The sequence below is a fragment of the Buteo buteo genome, chromosome 12, assembly GCF_964188355.1.
Source record: "Buteo buteo chromosome 12, bButBut1.hap1.1, whole genome shotgun sequence".
Taxonomy (NCBI): domain Eukaryota; kingdom Metazoa; phylum Chordata; class Aves; order Accipitriformes; family Accipitridae; genus Buteo; species Buteo buteo.
The window spans coordinates 15321369-15336340 of NC_134182.1; the positions used below are offsets into that span (position 1 = coordinate 15321369).

At 39.4% G+C, this 14972-nt stretch overlaps 1 long non-coding RNA gene across 1 annotated transcript in view; it reads left to right on the top strand.

Moving 5' to 3' along the window:
* LOC142037964 (uncharacterized) overlaps positions 1 to 14972 on the top strand; it is a 165231-nt gene that overhangs the window by 99995 nt on the left and 50264 nt on the right. The window contains exon 2 of the long non-coding RNA XR_012652479.1: positions 5243 to 5294. This is a non-coding gene — a long non-coding RNA (uncharacterized LOC142037964). The remainder of the gene's footprint in view (positions 1 to 5242; positions 5295 to 14972) is intronic.

Below are 14972 nucleotides of genomic sequence, written 5' to 3' on the forward strand. Positions count from 1 at the left end.
TATCTCTAGGAATTCAAGTTTTTTAGCCTGGAGACACTGCAGTTTACTTCAGCCTAACTCATTTTCCCGAAACATTCAAAAGGTTGATAAATTCCTCTACCAGCTATTTTACCACATTCTGTATACTGCTGAAGATATTTACTGCTTTCTCTAATGTTGGATTTTTCAGGTTGACATAAAAACATGAAAGAAATGTCATCGCTTTAAAAATGGTCTTTTTAATAAAGACTGAAAAAACTTTTTATGAGATGTTAGTTTGGGCGTGCTGGATCACTAGATTCAGTTCTGGGTTTTGACTTATATTTACTTTAACTGACACATCTTTTCACTATAGTTCAGAGAAAAATGAGCAAGCCCATGGGGGGGGGAAATCACAAATCAAGGGTAGTAAACCTGGTTTTGGATCTTTTTATGGGAAACAAACGTTTCTATGAGTAAGGTGATATTTTTGTTGAAATGTTTTAGGTTTTAGTTTAAAAAAAAAAAAAAAAGTCTCCTCTTCTGTGTTCCTCCCAAGCCAATTTGTTTTTATTTTTGGCAAACAAAGAAAACACTCCTCTTTTCCAAAGCTAAACATAAGTTTACATGGTCCTTTGTATAAGCATGTGTTTATTCACATGCATTGTCTGCTATTGGTTTCAGTCTTCATGATACTTTGCTCTATAAAACAGACCTGTTGCAGAGTAACTAAACTGGAGACTCAAAAAATTTCAGCTTACTGTGCTGTTATGCCCTGCTCTTCCCTGGGACTGATGGCTCCAAAACAGAGGCAAATACGGAAGGAGGAAATACTGAGTTTTCTAAGGGTCTGGACTGTTTGGTGGCTCTAAAACTCCTTCTTCAGGCAGAGATACAATAGTGCCAGGTAGAACAGCCCATTAGCCCAGTCGTTGTCACTTCATGAATAGAAGACATACATTTAGCTGTCAGTGAAGGTAAGGGAGGTCATTTGTAACCAGAACAGGTTGTTTTGTCAGAGCCTAGGGTTGACATCAACCTAGGTCAACTGGGGCAGCACCTACTTACATGCATAAATATTGATGCCTTTTAACTAAGTGAAAAAATATTATATTACAAAGAAATAGGGAAGAGGGACAGGGCTAATCAATTTCAGTCAGTCCTGATCAAAGTTACCTGTGTATCTTTGCGAGCTCTCCTGTCAGAGAGCTGCCTGATGGGGAGAGGATGCTCCACTGTCAGACCTGCTGCTGCTCTCCAGCCCTCACGCCCTCCTCTGCGAGGCAGCACACTGGGAGCATGCTGGAGGCAGAAGGCAGGCGGGTGGTCACCCATGGCACCCACGAGGCTCAGCAAACCCCCGAGAGCACGGCATCCTTCTCTGCTGTACCAGGCTGCTGCTGGGGGAGGTGAGCCACAGCCCCCGCTGACAGGGACATGCTCCCCTCAGCAGCCGCCGAGTTTATTTCTTTGAAGAAAGAATCTGAATGTACATTGCTGAATTTGGTCTGAGAGGGCTTTTTCAGGCTGAGGGATTTACTCAAACCTGCTTTCTAGCTGGGGTTTTCAATGGTTTGGTCTATGTTTCCTTAACAAAGATATATGCTGGGATTAAAGGATCTTGAGTTAACCTCCCCGGTTTATTTAAAATGCACTCTTTGTAAAATACACATCAAAAGTGTCATGAACTCTCTTTCACTCTGGGTGGCATAGAGGGTGGAGAAATGTTATAAACAAAGTAATACAGGGTAAATTGTAATCTAAGAGGCAACCTTTTTTTCCTATAGAAGGCAGCTGAACCAAACATGCACTCCCTAGCTGCAGAACTGTGTGAAGGAGGATAATGTCTTATTATTATTATTGCTTTATTGTTACGCTGCTTCATTGCAGTATTTTGTACCCTTCTGGGAAAACAGTTTGGACATAAATGTAATTTATACGCAGCTGAGGTTTGTTGAGCACTGCTGTTTGCTTCAGTGAGAGGAAGTTGCAGGTGGCTCGCAGGTTGGCAAGTGTGCTGTATTTAACACTGCTCAGCTTCTGTAGTTTGGCCTTCGGGGCTAGGGATTCACTAACATCTATTTACCTTATGGCAGTTCCCAAGATACTCCCTTAAATACCAGCCACTGGTTGTGCTTTCCTACGCTTGTCAAATAACAGATTTGGAACAAATTGTGTAGAATTACAAGTGGCACAAATGGAATGCATAATTATCTACCTAGCTGCCAGAAGACAATGATAATTATGTTTTTATTTTAAATCATACAGTGGAGATGGCTACATTTCTTATAGTTCTAGTGTTGCTATGACCATAATAACACTTTAGGCTTCTAGTTCAGACATGTGGTTTAACCATTTTTCTCCGCCCCCCCCCCCCCCCCCCCCCAATTATAGCCTAAGTAACAGAAGGCAAGTAAACACCTTACTTTACACATTGGCACTTGCATTACAACAGGACACAGAGCAACAATTGCACATCCTGGAAAATATATTTGCATAGTTAAATCAAAGTCTATGTAAGATGGAGGAGGTTTCAAACTAAGAGGTGGGGAATTAGTCCCATAACAAGATCAGAATTTGTGTTTAAATATCCTATGTTGTCCATGCACTAAAAAGTACTTCTCGCCGTGATTTCAAATGGCAGTGTTTGCATATTGAATACTCAGCAGTGGTTTAGGGAAAGAATGGGTACAATATGGTAACTGCAGCTGTGAGAGGGAAGGATATGAGCCATCAGTTGGCCCAGCTAGCCCTTATGGCAAAGATGTCAAACTGTGCTGCCTCTCGCCCTTTACACATGTCAGTCTATCTACTGTTGCTGTTTATTTGTTGCAATTTTGGTCAGAGCTTTGGGACCTTCATCACACCTGCTCCTTTTCTCAGTGCATCAGATGCGCTGTTGCATCTGTGGCCGTGTAATTTGTTCCTGTCTGTTAAGTGCCACTCTCCAGTCGTGGGCACAGCTTACCAGCCAAGAAGTCACCAGTGAGAGCAGAAGCCATATGGAATCGAACTCATGTGTTTTTCTGCTTCATAACAATGTTTAGCTGAAACACTTTCTGCAGCCTGTTGTTAACATAGCCCTGGTGCTGGGACATGCTGGGATGGCTGCTAGGGTGGAATTGTCAGAATACAAAATATTTTGTTCCCCACCGAATGGCTGACAAAATCATTCCAACTGGGGAGAAAGAAATGAAATGAGGAATGGAAATTACCTTCTATTTGAAGGACTGAAAGGGAATGATCATGTGGGTAGGGGGAGCCCCAGCCCAAAGTACTGTATGTGGCCCCCCTCCCCCCTCAAGGCACGTACACACGCAACGTGCTCAGAAGTTAACGTTCAGTAATGAAGGGTGTAAGATACTGCTAATAATGATGCTGTTTCAGGACCTCAACAGCAAACTTGCAGATGGTATTATCAAGACTTAATTTCTCCCATAAGGTCACCAGCCCTGTTGTGAAATTATGTTTTGAATTGAGAGGCTGATGATTCCCTGCAGGTTCCTGGGTGACCATGTTGTCACTATGAGCTATGTGATTTTGTATAATTTTTCCATCTATTTCACCTGTTTGAAGCCTTAATCTTTCCTCCATGTTAGAAATACTTTTAATGTTTACTCTAGAACTCCATTTTGGCAGGGATGTTTCACAACCCCGTGTAACTCTTTGTAACTCTCTAAGGTCACATTTTAATAAGTAAATGCACTCACTCCTTTGCCATCTGTGGGTGATGAACACCTGCATTAGGAGAGCACTGAATTCTTTCAAGATAGTCTTGAATAGACTTGTGAATAGAAGTATCTCCTACATCTCAAGACATGTGAAAACAATAGTCCCACAGAGTCAAAGGCACTGTATTATGAAATTTAAACGTGTTTTGCTTACACGGGTCTTAGGATAAATCCTTTCTTTCTTTCAGCTGTGAAATCCCTCTTTCAATCCTTCAAATAACCCGTCTGAAAGAAATCATTCCAGCAGAGCCATTACAATTAATTCTATTATGTAAACCTGTAGTTTCAGATTTTCATTAAACTGACAAATGGTTCCTCACGAGTCATTTTCTAAATTACAAAATACATCTTGGCTGTTTTAAAAGGCCTGTTATCACACACTATCCTGTAACATAGGACTATATTAGTGGGGTGAAATTTAGTCCTCAGCCAGGATTTTTAAGGAACTATGTTAGGTGCTGATGTCCATCTGTAGGCATGTAAATAGAAAGCCTAGTTTTAAATTACTTAGGATCCAAGGGAGTTGATTGGTATACAAGATTTTTTGGGGAAAAAAGTTTCCACCTTTATCAGGGCACTATGAAAATACTAGTGTTTGGAACAAAAAAATTGTGGTACAAAGTGCTAGGTAACGTTAATGACATTAGAAAATAGGGTTTGTGCCAGTCTTTTCTGGCAGTCCTAAGCACATCTTCCCCCTCAAGTGAAGGTCCTGATTTGCCTGGGCCAGCGCTAAGGTAAACTTGGCACTGTGGGTCTTAGTGGAACCTCCCAGAAGCGGCAGAGGTGTCGTTATACGGGCGAGCATGGGAATTTAGCTGAATGGTCTCCTAAAGAAATCAATATTCAGATAATTTCAAAAGAACCATTCAACAAAACCTTGGATAAAATGACAGATTACTTACAACGTTGGTTTAAAGCATTTATGCTGATAATTAAGAATAACAGACAGAGTATTAAGTAAAGGAGAGCAAACATCTAGCCAGTCATTAAAAGAATGGAATTTTTCTAATCCTCTTACAAAGATGCTGTTTTGGGTCAAAGTCCATTTCTGCATAAAGCAGCCACACCATGTTTTTTAAGTCAATGAAGAGCTGAGAGCTGTAGCTCAGACCCTCAAAACTACTTTAAACAGACAACTCCCACTGAGAGACAAGCATTTAAATTAATCTGGGGACTTGGGCCCATAAGGTGAATAAAGAGAGTTTAGTTCATGCTGTACTGTATAGTAAATAATTATGTAGCTGAATTAATTAGTTATACCAGAAATTTACTAATGCTTTATTCACTGGAAGTTTCCATATTCTGTATTGCACATGTTTTATCTCAGGGTTAAGAAATTCTGAGAAGTGCTTTTTATTAGGTTAAACTGACAGATTTTATTTCATACAGAGCCACATTTATAGACAACATCTGTTTTTTACATTTACTCTCTTTTTTGTTCACCAATGATTGTTTGTTCCTGGGAAAAAGGGTATGTGACTGTTTCTGTCTGCCTCACAAACAATTTTGAATCTGCAAAATAAAGTCAAATCTACATTTTTATTTCTTAGGTACCTGTGAAGACTCAAGCCTCATGGTCTACTTGTGCTATTTTGATCATTAGTAAGTACTCTTAATTGCAGTTGTCCTCCTTTGAGTCCTTTTGACCCCTTGTAGGATCTGTGAGGCAGTAAGGTCCAGTAGAAGATCCTTCAAAACTAATCTCAAATCTTATGCAATTAGGCCTCCTTGGAAGATATTGTTTAATGAGTTGGAAGGACCTCAAATTCTACTTCTAGCCTATCAAACCCAATAACAACTCCCTAAGCTGCATAATTAACCTTTCCCTTGGCAACTTCTTCCACACTTGCCTTCATGTCATCTTGTTTGAAGTCTCTGTCTGAAATGTCTTTATCACCCTGTTTATTGCTCAAGTCTAAAGGGAGAAGTCTTTTCTTCTATAAGGCCTATAAACCTGACTGTATTAGCCAGCATAGTGAAGGAACTGAGTAGATGGCACTGTACTGCTTTTCTCAGTATCTCCTGTTCTTGCTGTTGCAAATGTAGCATGTATGAACAGCAAGGCCCAAATACTCCTGTCTGTAAGCTGTGTACAACACACATGACTAGCTGGAGGTACGGTCCGCTGTTGTGAGAAATGCTCCTGGTAAGGATCATAAGCTGTTTAAGAGTACACTGGCCAATAGTGCTTTTTCTTCTTGTGTTTAGGCAACTAAGCAAACTTACTCTCATTTCAGAGAAGGGGCTCAGAAGTCTGGACAGGACAAGACTAATGTTTTCAAAACTGCTGTCTCATTCTACCAGTGTTTTGGTACAGCCTTAGCCCTTGGTATTCAGAGCTGATGTGGATTGCTCAAATCATCTACACTACATGAGCAATTCAAGTGTTCTCAGCCAAATAAACAGACATAACGGCAGGTATAGGAAAGTTATATTTAAGTTGTATGGGATTTTGCTCTTCAGTAACACATAGTGCGTATATATATAAACTGATGGCGGACCTTGCTGGATCCTTAACAAGAGAAATAGAATCGAGCAAGTGCATGGAAATTGAAGTGAGGCTCAATTTACTGCAGTTAGTACAATTAGAATCTTAAAAATACCTCCATCCCCCATTTCATTCAACATTTTTGTGGTAAAAAGCTGATGGGTCAATTTTTTTTCTTAAGAATTTTTTCCTCCCTAAAAAACATACCCTATGGTGAATTAAGGATTAAACAAGAGCTGACCCTTTTAGTCTGAGGAATAGGAGAGAAAGGAGTGAGTTGATTCTTTCTCATTTTACACACCACAATTACTTAGGACTCTTGTGAGCTTAATCCTGTCCTGAGCATATTACAACTCTGGGAAAAGAGAAGGGAAAAGGAGGTTTTGATCTGAATAAAGCTAGTTTGTGCCACATAACAGCACTGTAGAGGGCTGCGGCTTTAAATGCTAAACTGCTCTGACAGATGGAGTATATTATATGCTATAGCTACATAATTTTTCTTCATAACTTGCTGCCTTTTGACCCTGAGTTCAGCACAATAACGTATTAATGCCCCTGCACCCTCAGCCTGTTTCCTGAATTAGCTTTTGTGTTAAAATAGGAGCTATTCCTAGTTATTTTATTTTTACTTTCTCCTCCTCCTCTTTCTTTTATTCAGATACTAGTTAATGCAATAATGACTCAGGTGATAACTTAGGGCTAGGTTATTGATGCTAAGTTTCCCACTCCAACTCCCTCTCCAGCCTCTGTAGACCAAGTTACAGTACATCATTGATTGCACAATGTGGCAGGATAGCAGAATTCAGGCTTTGAGTAATAATATGATTCAAGGTCTCTTGAACCCTCTGTAATTAATTCTATTAACAGACGACCTGGTGCTTAATTAGCAAGTCATTTGGAATCAGAACATACAGTAAGTTACATTTCATATAAGATATGCTTCTGAGAGTCCTTTAGAAAGATACTTCCTTTTGAAAAAAAAATCCGTGGCCATATTTAATCAGGTATTGATTGGCAGTTAGTTCTGAGGAGGCTGTAGACATAATTGTAGTGCAAAAAGTGCCACAGCCTGTGAAAAGCCAAAGTATATTTTCTCATGAAGTGATAACTTTGTCATAATTACGATCACCTAACTAGCAGCGGACAGCAGGGAGAAGCCAGGCTCCATCTGTGCCTGCAAGCTAGTGCTGATATGTACCTACCAGCTGCACGGGAATGAAGTTTTACAAAGACTTTCTGTCATCATTGCACAGATCTTGCTCCAAGGTCCTTCAGGTTCCTCAGTGACATGACTCCTGCTGCTGTTCAAAAAAGGTGCAAGTATTAACAAAGTGAATGACCAAACTAATTGCCTAGAGCCCTTAAAAATGTTGCCGAATCCAGCAGTGTTTAGCAAATGCTTGGCATCCTTGGGCATCTTCATTTTCTTGTCTCCTGAGTTAACTCAGAGGTGTGAAGTTCAGTTTTAATTTCTTCTCCTTTGAGATGCTAATGAATTATAAGGCGTAATCTAAGAGTGATTTATCTTAAAATGTCTGTAACTCCCACATTAAAATATTCTATTCAGAGTGGGGAAAAAAAATATCCACTCTCTGAACTGCTTACACTAAAGCCCCATAGCACTTGGTGATCCTCTAGTAATGCTGGTCTGTGAAAGTGTCTGGAGTCTCAGGCAATTACTGGAGAGGTTTGAGACTCATCAGAAGTGTCCCCCTAGCTCAAACATAGTTTATACTGCACTAGTCTTTAAACGTGATGCTATCTAGTTATAGATGGCAGGGTGTTCTGGAAACCCTGGAACAGACCTGCTCCTATTACCTGGCCCTGGCAGGTGGTGGGGAAAAGTCTTCACTTTGGTAATTTGGACCTCTGAACTCAGCCAGTGATTAGAAAACTAAATTTTGCCGAAGGTTGGAATTAAAATCACAAAGTAATAGAAGCCAAGTTTCTCTAAAATAAGCAGACCTGCCAGAAAGATATGACTTGGAAAACTAGACTAGAAGCACATGCTATTCTTTGGTTCTGCTCTGGGGTTTTTGTTTTTGTTTTTTTTTCTAGCACAAACAATGCAGATTGTTTAGATCATGCATATATAATACATGTTAACTTTATAGTCTTGTATATAAAAGGTTAGTGTGGTATTGTGGGAATATTTTTGCACAATTTTCATCATTGCCAGTATACATAAAAAAACCCCATTTCTTTTAGTTTTGAAGTAATAACTCCAATGTGTATATGACATACTGGTCCTCCATCTAAACTCAGCATGTGCGTTTCATTGCCATGTGTTAGAGATGCTGCTTTGTGACTAAAGCCTTGTGTAAGGCAGTATCTTAAGTCTCTGAGAAGACTGCACAGCACAGTTCAGCAAGTCTTTACTTGTTTATTCACATTCAAGTTAGAATTGTAAAATGGTTTTGATTAGCTCCTGATGCTTTTAGATACTCTTGCAAATCAGTAGATGCAGTGTAAGTTTAGAAAAGGCTCAAGGAATCTTGTCCGTTTTGTCAGTTTATATATCATGTCTTGATTTAGTTCCTGATTTCAGAGAGAAGTTTCTAGGCTAGTACTCAGAGTACTAATATTGTTCAAGCAGCTAAGGCTATGGTTTTAGATCTCGACGGTCTGCTTAAATATCCTAAAGAATAACTTAACTAGACCTGCTATGATGCCAAGGCCAACAACTTCATTCCTGAGTGTACAGGTGCTTGTAGTTGGGGAGAAAATAAAGAAACTGTTTTGGATTTGGAATACCATTGTACTCAGTCAGGTGCAAAAGAGAATTGAAGGAAAGAAGAACTATGTCTGTGCAAACCCCTCTCCCCAAAAAACTCACACACACGTTGCCTAGTGAGTGTCAAGTGGGTCTTTGCTCCGGCATCACAACTTTGCTCACCCATGGGCTGTTTGTTACATTTTTCAGCTTGTTTCACTTCATATCATTTCTTGCCGAGAGGCCACACTTATAGGCCTGACCTGAATACTGGAGTTATGAAGAAGAAAAAAGTCACCCTGATGAAGAATAGATAGTGACAAAGACTTTATTCTCCTGTCCACACCATCAGCTGAGAGGGACCTGCTATCAGCAGTAACTGAGACTTGAATCACACGTTTTCAATGCTGCAGGCGGGAGATGGTCTTGAGTTACAAAGCTAAGTCTCACATCAATTAAAGTCTGTGTGCACAGCAGCTGCATTCAGAAAGGTGGAAGAGATTTAATCTTCACCTTTCACCTTGGGTCAAAATACAAGGTTACCAAGACAGACTGTTATTAAAAATGGATTGTTTCTGCCAACTTAATGTTAAAAGTTTGCAGTTATTACGAAAGCGCTTTATTACTTGCTCCCTTTGTTAAGGAAACTTGCTGTTAAATAGCAAGGAAGTAATAAAACAGTTGAAAGGAACGAATAAATATTTACGCCAGACTTCCACAGTCTGTAGCAGTTTTAGTCTTTCTCCTTGATAAAAATTAGAGAATTATTCTCTAATGCGTCTTACTGGTGAGTAGGTGAATTATTCTGATTGAGTATAAAGAGGCTCCCAGGTTTGAACACTAAAGGTGTACTTAGTTTGAATGGATATACAGTGGGAGGAAGGTTTTATTTTAGTACAAATAATCATTTAAGAAACAAATCCTATATGAAGCACTAACTTCTTAGCTACATCTCAGAAATCATATGTCCAAATTCAGCTCACCACTGAAGTCTCTGGGCATCTTCCATTGTTTTTCTGAGGAAGCTGAATAAAGCCTGACGGGGAACATCTTGCTGATCTGTGTTCCCCAGATGCACTAAAGGTAAACAAGGTATGATTGATCACATTGGTATCTTGCTGCCTTTTAGACGTTGTCTTTGATTTGAATTTGAGGCCAAACATCTTCATATTCAAATAAGCAAATTCCTATAGCCTTTGTGTCTCTTTGTACATCTAAATGAAGAAATTGCCACAGAGAGATAAATACAGATATTTTTCTGTGGTTTTATACAGACTATTTTCCAAACTTTTGTCGAGAAATATTTAACTTCAAGAATATATATGCGTTCTAAAGGTGGGGTCAAAACCTGTGTTTCATATGGGTAAAGGTCTGCCACTGCTAAAGTCAATGCAATCTTTGCCACTAACTTGGAATGGTATGAATGAACTGCCTGTGAACAAGGGAAACTCTTACTGTCATTAATTTACAGAAATTTTGTTGTTCCAGTTTTACATCATTAACCTCAGGTAGAGTAAAGCTGTCGTAACAGAATAGAAAAAGCAAGCTGTGCTGGTAGCAACTCTTACGCTTTAAGGATAATGTTTGGAACAACAATTCAGCCAATAAAGTTGAATTTAGGGAAAGAATTTTCATCTAATGTAGGAGTCAAACATGCAATTTGGTATGTCGGTGCTGGGTTCAGCAGCACTTGCACTGCGATTGTGTCCCTTTGAAAAAGTGATTCTAACTAGCATTAGTCCTCTGTACAAAGACTGTATATTTCATGATGTGTACATTGTTTGAGTTATAGCTGAATATGACTTTTTAATATATTCCAGATATGTTAAGCAACAACTGAAGAAGTATGTGGAGCATGTTCTAGTTTTTGTTCTAAAACACATGTATTTTATTTATAATGTGGAAACTGTACAGTCATCGCAATAGTTACACTCTGATATTTAGCTTTTTGTTAAAAAACAATACCTTTATTAAAATTGCAGCACTATTTTTAATTAATTTTCTATTTAAACAATTATCTTAATCTATTTAGAGTTTGAATGATACAGAGTGATACCGATCATCATTTGCACATTAAAAAAGGTTCTGCTCAATGGTTCCAGGTCTGAAATAAGTCATAGAGGGCTTAGATCCCTTGTGTCATATGATGACGTTCATTCAAAAAGGATAGAAATCTTCTTGCCTGTATGGTGTCTAAATGAAGGTTAAAAAAAAATGAACTGAATATAACTGTCAAAGCAGCTAACATATAAAAACCTTAAAGGTTTTTAAGCCCTAGATATGTCTTTTTGCTAATCAAAAGTCACCTTGTAGTCCTTGTGGCTGATGTCAACTCTCAGTATAAGGTAGATGGAACAAGCTTTCCCAATCCGCTGTTGACACAATGAGAGGGAAACTGTATGTGTAGTTACTGTGTAATAGCCTCTCTACAGTGGTCTGCAAGGAACAGCTTTGAAAATGTACTGTGGCAAAGAAAAAAGAAAGGGAAAAGGAAAAGCAAGCAGAAAAAAGGGAGAAGAAGGAAGGAGAAGGGGAAAAGGGAAGGGAGAGGGCAAGGGAGAAATTGCCTTGCAGGTTATAAACAATACAAAAAAGCAGTCATATCTTTTTCCAAAACTCCACTTTCTGCCTATGCAATGCTGTTGCATTCAGCTTGCAAAGCAGAAGGGGAAACCCAGTCTTGAAGACACAGCAGTCTCAATTTTGCAGTGACTTCAACTCAGGCCTCCCAACCTCCCGGCTGTGGTGCAGCCCTGCCATACACACCTCTCTCCGTATGCTTCCCCCGGCTTCACACAGGTACCAGGATCACTTGCATGTAACCTTGTATAAGGCTGTTTCCCAAGTCACCTGAAATAATACTGGCAGCGCAGAATATAAACACATCGCTGTGTACCACCTTATTAAACACAGATGTGGCTCTTGCGAGGGCCTTGTTACCTCGAGGTGTCTCACCTTCATTTGCTTGGGTACCAGTATCCTACAAAGAGATCTCTGTTGTACTGCATTAGTGCGGTGGTGGCAAACCCAGCCTCAGGTAGGGGCTTTCTGTAGGGGATGCACGGATAGAGGGCAGAGGTGTTCCTCTAATCCTGACCTCCTCAGGATTTAAGGTCAGAAGGCCAGATTTTTTTGTTTGTTTGTGCATAAGGTATGTTCACTGCCAGACTTTGGAAGCCCTTAGTTAAGCTGATAATGCCTGGAAAAATTCACCACCAAAATCTGAAAAGCTTTATGAATAACATTTGAAAATATAACCGTTGCTACCTGTTAATTTATTAATCTAGGAAACCAAAGGTGTTGTGTACCAGAATGTCAGAACTAGTGGCAGAAATGCATGTAGCTGATGCCTTTCTGGGTTTCAGTGGGATTTCCTTGGTGTTACTTTGTTTTTAAGTGTCCTATCATCTGTGGTTAATGTCTGTTTTGCCACTGGTGAGGGGCTTGATAAAAACTGGACTAGTCCGATTGAATTTTTCCTTCATTACAATTTTTATACAAATTTGCTGATTTTCTGCTAGGACATTTCTGCTCCAGGACAGAATTTCTGCCAAAAATAGAGAGGCTGGCAGAGATTTCAGTAGTCCTTTATTCAACAATGTTCCCTGGGCTGAGGGAAATTTAGTCACAAGTCGTTAGTCCAAATCAGACAGATGAGAGGTCTGACCACTAGGCTTTTAACAGGGACTGCATGGGTCTCTCCTGAGTTTTTGGTTTTTTGCATAAAACTTCAAAAAGCCATGTTTTCCATCCCAACAGGGAACAGGAAAAGATTTTGCTTGAAAGCTGAAAAAGTTTCATGGTACAGAAACACTATTTCTTATCCATATGTAATCCAGAATTGAGTTTGTCAGTGCAGGCTGAATTCTGTCTTTGATCTCTAAAAGAGAAAGGCAGCCCATGAAAATACTGCTGAACTAAAAGAACATAAACAGGCTTAAAATACCACATTCTGATAGAGGGTAAAATGACATTGTGATGGAGCGTATACCACCAAATCCAGGGCCCAGTGAATTTAGCAGGGAGGCTCATTGTGCAGTAAAGGGACAATTTCAAAGCTCTGAAATTTGATTTCACTTTTTGCCAACCCATATCTGAACTTCCTTGTTGAATTTCTAGTCTCATTATCTGATCTTTGGCATTTTGTTTTCCCAGAAGTATGGCAGAACAAATAATTTCTTAGCAAAGCATGTACACATCCAGTGGATTTCTCTGGGGAGATCTTTTAATTTGATGAACACCTCAGATATATCTTAGTTGCTTCTTGCTTAGTAATAGATCGGCAGAAAGACAAATAACGCTCTGCCTTTCTCAAGTCCTGGAGAAGCGTGTGCCAACCATATTCCTGCAAGGCAGCTTTGAGGTCTCCCTTCTTTTATGAAATCAATGAGAGCTCAATTGCCTGGCTGCACTCAGCATGCAGGTCCCTGGAGCAGAAGATTGGTGTACCAGTGTAAAAGCTGGTGTAATCAGGGCATTTTCAGTGCATGTTGGCAAATTCTGATGAGCCTAAATGCCTCCCTCTCATGATCCTTAATGAACCCTATAGGAAGGGACGTACCAGTACAGAAAATAAGTTCTATGTGTTGTAGCATGGATCTATTGCCACCAGAATATAAGAAAAGTATGGCATCATTATCAAAAAAGCCATAAGAGCACACATTGAACGTCCTATCGGCTCAACAAGGAGCAATGGGGCTCCGAGTGACCTGAGATGGCTTAATTGTTATCTGCCTTTTACTCTGATTTTACTCATGGAAAACTTGTTTTCCTCTCCATGCACTACAAATAACCAGTCACCTAAAACATTAAACAATGAAATTCAAATGTACTGAGTTAATCACTGGAAAAGTGCTTCATCTGAAAACTCCACCGGGGGGATCACATTTCAGAACACAAGTGTCCTTGTACAGTATGCATTTCCTCTCTGGTTCACCGGTTTGCTCATGCAGAGATTTAGAGTAATACTGAATTACGGCCCGAAGCCATGCCTGACTATCTTTTTCATTAATTACCTTCTATGGCTTTGGGACAGATTAACTGATAAATATATGAATCCCTAGTGTAGTAACCTTTATGGTGTACTTAGACTAACTGGTAGGCATGTAATCTCAGAATCTGTGAAAAACTTTTTTCTTTCTTCCTGTAGATTACTACTGTGCTCTTGCTATCTGAGTTGCCTGTCCAAGCTGCTGTATTTTCTTTGCTAAAAGGTGCTGTTAAACCAACAACTAGCACCTCTACAGCAGACTTCTACAACAGTCCAAAAGGAAGATTGCTATGGCTTTTCAGAAAATACATTTGCTTCTTTTTTTCATATGTTAGGATGAAAGATGGGTGAAACTACAGAATGCCCTGTGTTACCTTTTCTGGGCAACAGATGCTTCAGAGTAGTCTAAGAAATACATATCAAACAACCATTTTTCGGTTGTTTTGGGGTTTTTTTCACCTTTTTTTTTTCTTTAGCAAAATGTCTCAGAAACTGGCCATTCTGGAAGGGTAATCACACTGTCTTTAAAAAAAGCCTAGTTCCTGTTGCAGCTGGGTTTTATGTTCCTCTAACCTGCCCTTCAGCAAAGTATCCGTTGCAAGTTATTTGACCAGTGTACCTCCTCCTCCTCTGTGCAAAGACTACTCAGATTTTTTAAAATTTTTAAATTCAACGAGAAGCACTTCAGATACTCATTCTTTGTATAGAGAGCTGTTGTCTTTTTTGCTTTGTTTCTTGTGGGTATATTTACTGCATAATCTAGCTAGTAATCTGGTTAGACTATTACTGAACAGCAACCTTGCTGGGGTTGCTTGAAACTTCCCAAATGTAGTTCCAAAAGCTTTGCTTTAGGTCATCATTGCAAGTCAAAAGAATCACTTGACCACAGCCTGAAGAAATCAAATAAAGCCAGGTATCAGTGTTATAAAACATGTATACAGAGAGAACTGAACTAATGTGCTTGCATACTTGTTCCTAAGGCCTTTGCATTGATGTATGTAATCAATTACTAATAATATGTCATAAGACCATCTATCTACCAGGAAATGAGCTCAGGTGAACAAATCTTTTCACTAATGCCATTATAGC